Below are 7,537 nucleotides of genomic sequence, written 5' to 3'. Positions count from 1 at the left end.
TTCGGTTTGATATACCTAGTGAGAGTGAATGTTGAGATGATTAATCCATGGGGTCTTCTCTGAGTCTCATCAAATCAGAACGTTCTTTTCTGAACATTCTTTTCCAAGAGGCTACCGTGCAGGTTTCCAGCATGACTTCTACCAAGCTTTGGAAATGCTAGATTTAAAAGTAGTTACATCTGTTAGTTGGTTGATAATCATGACATCTATAATTACACTGAATTTTGCATTATCTTCAAGAAGTGTACAAATTGCTGTCTTCTCACACACACATAGATCTAATTAAGCAGTACTTTATAAATGAAGTTGGATGTTTTTTTTATTCCATAAAGCTCTTGGAATATCCTTTTATTTAAACCTAAAGAGATGACTCTTTCTACAATCTTGAGAATTTAAGGCCTAAATATCATAAGAATCTTTGAAATCTTTCCAGGATTTTATTACTGTTGGGTAATATTGCCCATAGTAGATATTTAACACTTCATAGGTGTTAGAATCCTGTTCCCCAGCCCACCTTGCTATAGGTTGCCCTTGTAGCTACCACAGATTATTTTATTTTTGTTAGCCAGTTTTTCACTTTCATATACTGCTGTATTTGCTGGTAATGTAACTGTCTCACTCTTAGATTCTGTTTTGTTAGTATATGGCTCATGGTGGGAGACTGGGATCTGTCTGTGCCAGCCAGATCATTTTTAAATCTTTGAAGTGGAAAGGCTTCCTGATTGGCAGATATTTTCTTCTGAACAGTAGTGAAAACAACATTGGTTTGCACTTTTACAATCCTGGGATGCCCTTTCTGCTCTCAGTGTTTACAATACTGGCATGCATCACCTACTATTTTGTAAACACTGTTGAACTTATGAAATCTGTGTTCTTGCTCTCTTTACTGATATAACCACATAAAGATTCTGAACTTTGAGAGCAAATTCTCTGTGATGCATAACTGGCTAAAGACTAGAAGAATATCCAGTGTGCAATGGCTGCAAATAATAGCCTCTTTGGTAGTGTATGCAGCCTGTTGACTGCATGGGTTCCCCAAGGGACTTTGGAGACAGGCTTTTCCAGTGGCTATTGATGTCTGACCTCATGCTATCTAGACTATGCAGGATACTTTCGAAAGCTCTAGGGCAGTGGCCAGAGTCCACATTGGCCAAGTCATCATGTCCATCGATACCATCCTGCAGAACAAGGAGCGTGTGATTGAGGCCCTATGCCCACTTCCGAGGAGTGAGGCTTTATTAAGTTTAATGTGGACTAATTTGAAGATCTGGTGGCTGAAAAGCAGCTCATCCCAGATGGATGGGGGTCGAATACATCCCTAATTGTGGCCCTTTGGGACAAATGTTGGGCTCTGCATTCATGAGAACTCAGCACTTCTCCCTTCCTTACTCATGTCCATCAATAAATCCTACTTCCTGTCCAAAAAAAAAAAAAAAAAAAGACTAGAAGAGTAAAATGGTTTTCTTTAGGTTGGCTAAAAATAAATGTTTACTAATTAATTTAGTGAACTGATTATGTTCACTAAATAAACTGATACACTTAAAAACCAGTATCACATCCTAAGTTTCAACTTCATGATTTTCATCACATTTTCACACCACCCAAATTACTAGTTTCTTATTTATATTTTTAAAACTGACTTTTAAAAATTAAATACCTTTTTAAGCCACAATTTAAATAATATAAGTTAAATCACTAGTTTGATGTTCTGGTTATGTTTATTTAAGATTTTTCCTTTGACAATAAACTATTTGTAAAAAAAAAAAAAAAAAAAAAAAAGATTTTTCCTAATCCACATTAGTCATAAATGAAAATGTTCTTGACCATGTATCAGCTAAAATCACTCTGTGTGATGCCAGGAGTATGTGTGCCACACACTAAAAAAGGTAATTTATTAGATGGTCCACTGACTGATGAAAGATTCCCAAAGGTAATATTTTGGCTTTTCCATTTTTCCCATTTTGTAAGGCATTTTTTTTCCTCAGAGATTCTAAAAGAACATATTATTTGATTTGGTAGTGTTTATGGCTAACAAGACTTAGTTGGAAAATATCTGTTGATGAGTCAGAACTTAATTTTTGCTGAATGAATTATTTTTTAAATGACATACATACAAATATATGTGTGTATTTTTATAAATAAAACAGTTTAATTGCAGTAGAACAAGATAGTATGGTATGCATTTTAAGGTTAGATAATTTTTGGACACCTCTTGTCATTATCTTGAAGGATTTATTTATTTGTTTGTCTGTTTAGAGTCCTTTACTTTTCATTCTAGGGAATAGACTTCCTGGCACTGCACAAGGAATTGAATGATGTGGGGATCATTAGTGGTGAGAGATTATCTTTTTTGACAGCAACACTTTTGACTTGGAAAAGCCCCTCTTGCTGATAAATCCAAAAATTCTCAACACTCATTTGGCATGAGGTTTTAGTTGCCAAAGGGTTTGTATCTGAGGGCACTATGTGTAAGTTTTTGTCTTAATTGGGACAATGTATTATAAGCAGGAAGTCTTTAGTGATGGCTTATTATTTGGACAAGCTGTCATCTTAAGCTTTGGTAGTTTAGTGATAAGCATTCCTATCTTACTAAAATTTCAAAGGAATGGTGTTATTGACCATGTTTCCAAGGAAGAGAGAGTTGCTAAGCAACTTGATTTTTCAGGAAGGTCTAAATGACATTTAGTTTCAGTAACTGTTTGACCCTATTTGCCTTCCCTTTTTATCTACAAGAGCAGTTAGAGGACTGTTAATGTATAATAGAAGTTTGCAGTGTATAATAGTTGAATTATATTTTGTTATAACAAACCTGGATCTCTTATTCTTATTTTTGAATATGTATGGTTGAAATTTTGACCCTACATATTGGGTCATAAGCATTCACTTAATGAAAATGAGAGTTAGAATTCTTTATTCTTTTTTTTTTTGGCTTAAAAATTTTTTTTAGTGCTTATTGATTTTTGAGAAAGAGAGAGACAGACAGACAGAGCATGAGCAGGGGAACAGAGAGAGGGAGACACAGAATCTGAGGCAGGCTCCAGGCTCTGAGCTGTCAGCACACAACTCACGTGGGCCTTGAACTCACAAACTGCAAGATCATGACCTGAGCTGACCTTGGACTCTTATCTAAGCACCCCCCGCCCCCCACCGCCGGGCACTCTGAGAATTAGAATTCTTAGTACCACTCTTCAAGGAGCTTTAGAGGCAATTCTTTTTGTTTCCTTTAATGTCATCCCATATATTTTTTTTTTAATGTTTTATTTATTTTTAGGAGAGAGATAGAGACAGACAGCGTGAGCAGGGGAGGGTCAGAGAGAGAGGGAGTCACAGGCTGAAACAGGCTCCAGGCTCTGAGCTGGCAGTCAGCACAGAGCCCGACGCAGGGCTCGAACCCACGAACCGTGAGATCATGACCTAAGCGAAAGTCGGACGCTTAACCGACTAAGCCACCCAGGCGCCCCTGTCATCCCATATTTTTGATACATGTGCTCTTTCTGTAAACTGCCTTGATAGGGCAGTACAGTAGAATACAAGTCACCATACAAAATTTAAATTCTCTCAAATCTGTGTGAATTATATTCCTATATATGTTTTAAATGTAATTTGCATTTCCCATTTCTATTTCTAGGACACAAACTTGTGAAGACAAGGTCTTTACATTACTTATTCTATTTTGTACCAGGCAGGTTTTAGATGGACAAATAATGTTATCATAATGAGAAGATTAATAATCCTTGAACCATATTTTTTAACTAAATTTGTTGTTTTTTGGTAGTAGTGTTTTGTTTGCTTATTTTACTTAGAATGTACAGAAGATAGATGTTTGTGTGTTGCAATGTTTGGAAAAGAAAAATAAAAAGCCCAATTTTATTCTTACTAACTTGGAACAGATTAAGCAAGGGAGAAATAAAGCTGATGAAGGCAGCCTTTCAATGGAACTTTGTTAGCTGCAAGAAGACCTGAGAGTTGGAAGGTACAACAAATCATGACCACTAAATAGACTCACGCATTTAAAAATCAGTATGTCATCGTCAGTAACCAGAATAAAATTTAGTTGAGGTTTCTGGTCGGCTCAGTTGGTAGGGTATGTGACCCCCCGGTCTTGGGGTTGGGAGTTTGACCCCGCAATGGGTGTAAAGATTACTTAAAAATAAAAAACCCTTGGGGCACCTGGATGGCTCAGGCAGGTAAGCCTCCAACTTGGGCTCAGGTCATGATCTTACAGTTTGTGAGTTCAAGACCATCGTTGGGCTCTGTACTGACAGCTCAGAGCCTGGAGCCTGCTTCGGATTCTGTCTTTGTCTCTTTCTGCCCCTCCCTTGCTCATGCTCTGTCTCTCTCTCTCTCTTAAGAATAAATAAAATTTTTTTAAAATAGAAAATCTTAATTTTTTTTTAAAACTTGGTTGGATTTTCTTAAGCATTTAACTGCCACATTATGACACAATCCTGCACATTCTGTGCTTTTTATTCTCTTTTTAAAAAATATTTTATTTAGGGGCGCCGGGTGGCTTAGTCGGTTAGCGTCCGACTTTCGCTTAGGTCATGATCTCGGCGGTTCGTGGATTCGAGCCCCGTGTCGGGCTCTGTGCTGACTGCTAGCTCAGAGCCTGGAGTCTGTGTCAGTCTGTGACTCCCTCTCTCTGACCCTCCCCTGCTCACGCTGTCTCTCTCTCTCTCTCTCTCTCCTAGAAATAAATAAAACATTAAAAAAATATTTTATTTTTTAAAAAATAAAATATTTTATTTTTTTAAGTAATCTCTATACCCAACAGGGGGCTCAAACTCATAACCCCGAGTTGTATACTCTATTGACTGAGCCAATCAGGCACTCTTCTAATGATTATTTGTATTTTGATTTTTTAAGTTCATGTTTCTTAAACAGTTTCATTAGCAAAAATTTCAAAAAAGATTCAACAATATTAAGGGGACTTTTGTATTATCAGCCTTTGATTTTTACCTTTTTTCAGGGAAAAGGATGATTTCATTATTTTTTATGCTGTTATTCTTATTTCACAAAGAATAACCATGTGTATGAGAATTACCTGAAACTGAAAACTGCAGATCTCCAAGTCAAATTCTCAAATCAAATAATGATTTCATCCCTGAGGTCTCGATCCAACAATCTGCATTTTTAACAAACACCATAGATGATTTTTCTCGGTAAAGTTTGGGAACCAGTGGTGTAAGTGATTTTTAGCTTCTCTAACAGACCTAAGATTTCGAAGACTAATTGATATAATGGCTGATTTGTGAACATTTTCTAGTTGAACCCCAGCTAATTTAAACAAATGAAAGATTTATTGTGAAAAATGACAAAACCACTGCAAAATAAATTTCAAGTTGTTGCAGGATTTTTTTTTTAACCTCAGTACCCGGGTTTCGCTGTCTCGCTACTTCAGAGAATGAAGAGGTGGACACAACATGAGCAGCAGGCAAAGGTTTATTGGAGTATACGATCAGAAAGAAGAGTAGTAGGAAAGCTCTCTTTACAGAGAGGGGACATTCAAAGTGATGCCTTAGGACTATAGGCAAGGGTCCTTGTATACGGTTCTGGTCTCTCCCCTCCCCTTCCCACCTGTTCCTTCTTAGGTCCTACGCTTATTGGCCAGACAGCTCTCGGCGCGGGGTTGTCCATTCCTGATTGGCTCGTTTCCACTGTATGAGAGCTGGTCTATGGCCGTACCATTCCTCGTGGGTCATATGTTTTATGGTCTACTACTTATTTTTTTTAGTCAGGTTTTTTGTCAAATTCCGAGGGTAACCTGAGGGGTGGTAGGTGGGGTCTGTTACATTCTGAAGAAGGACATTAAGCCTGAGGGATTTGCTGTGGTCAGACACTCCCAGCATTGTTCCAAAATGGGTGTTTTTCCCCACCAAGGGACCTCAGGTCCAAATTATTTCTCTCTCTGCCTGTTTTATCCTGTTTTTTTTTCCCTATCATAAAGTGACCTATTAGAATTAAAAGCTTTTTTAAAAACCTTTAAAAACTGATATTTAAAAAAAAAACTATTTCCAAAATTACCAAAATAGCTTTTATAAAGTAACACTACATGCTATGGAATGAATTGTGTCTCCCCCAAATTCATATGTTAAAGCCTTAACTCCCAGTGTATTTGAGGAGGTAGCCTTTGGAAGGAATTCCGTTTAGATGAGGTCATGTTAGTAGGGCCCTCTGGTTGGGATTAGGGTTCTTGTAAGAGACACCAGAGACCTTGCTTGCTCTTTCTGTCTCTGCCTTGTGAGGACATGGGTCTGTAAGCCAGTAAGAGAGCTCTCACTAGAACCTGACCATGTTGTCACCCTCATCTTGGACTTCCCAGCCTTCAGGGCCTGAGAATTACTACAGTACTTTTGTTACGGCAGCCTTATAAGGCACGACATAAATGTAAGGGTTTTTTTTTAAATAACAATAATTTTATTTCTTATCCATTCCCATCCCAGCATCTATGGAATCGATGGCAGAACGTTGACTTCAGGTTAAAACTAAAACCTTCTTAGTAATAGTTTTTAATAAAATTAATTTGCAAAACTTGTCATTGATTTTGCTAATGTCAAATCACACATGAGAAGCCGTTTACAGATAAATTGTTCAGCTTTTTTAGTTGAAGTTTTTCATGTCTTCAGATTGTTAATTTCAAATTTTGCTTTTGTTTGCTTATAGATTTCTTGGATTTTTGGTTTAAAATGAAGACTGATTATTAATAAAGTTCTGTACCTATGAATAGGAAACATAATTTTTTATTATAAGTGGTCTGTATAGTTTTACTTGTTAATCTCTTTGTCTGAACATTTCATTTTAGTGAGCCGTTTTGGCTAGCTTACTCTTATTTTAAATTAAATAAAATCTTGCATGAAGCTTTCTTAATTATTGGCATATAGAATTTCCATGAACCTAATATGTATTGAGCATATATTCCAAGTGTTATGAAAAAAACTCATTTAAAATTTAGACCTGATTCCCAAAAGTGTGAAATCGAATGACAACGATTTTTTTTTAAACTCAGAATTGTGTGTCATATCATTTACCAGAAATGATTTGGGCTATCACCGAAGCACAAAAACCAATGAGCTGTATTCATTGCAATGAATACATACAATGTACTGTATTCTAAGTAACAGAGTACAATTTGATTCCGATAAACACTGTTCTAAATGCAGGAGACATGGGATCCAGTTTTGAGTCTGGCAATTCACTCGCTCTGTCACTACACTTCAGTTTCTCTACCTACCAAGTTAAGGCCTGGGGACTGATTGCTGATGAGGACAAAACCCTAACTCCAGGATTTTGCGTTTCCTGCATTACAAATCTAAAATATGATCCACTGAATAAATAGATCTATCGATCTATTGAATAAAACCCTGCACTTGGGCCGAGTCACTGAAATGTTTGCAAAGGACTTTAAAGCTCGGCAAGAGCGCTCAGCAGAGAATACCCAAAGACGAAGAGCGACCCGAAGCTGATGTCCCGCGGAGCCAACCAACTTCACCGCTCGGCGGCTAACGGCCACTGGGCACAGCGATTTTCTGCCGCAGCG

At 37.3% G+C, this 7,537-nt stretch overlaps 1 pseudogene; it reads left to right on the top strand.

Moving 5' to 3' along the window:
* The first annotated feature begins 935 nt into the window (after nt 1-935).
* Nucleotides 936-1,057, top strand: LOC120246143 (annotated as a pseudogene).
* Nucleotides 1,058-7,537: the final 6,480 nt, after the last annotated feature.

Source organism: Hyaena hyaena, unplaced genomic scaffold (assembly GCF_003009895.1).
Source record: "Hyaena hyaena isolate Hyena2069 unplaced genomic scaffold, ASM300989v1 scaffold_454, whole genome shotgun sequence".
Lineage (NCBI taxonomy): Eukaryota > Metazoa > Chordata > Mammalia > Carnivora > Hyaenidae > Hyaena > Hyaena hyaena.
The sequence above is the reverse complement of the archived record's forward strand: the minus strand, read 5'-3'. Positions and strand labels throughout refer to the sequence as shown.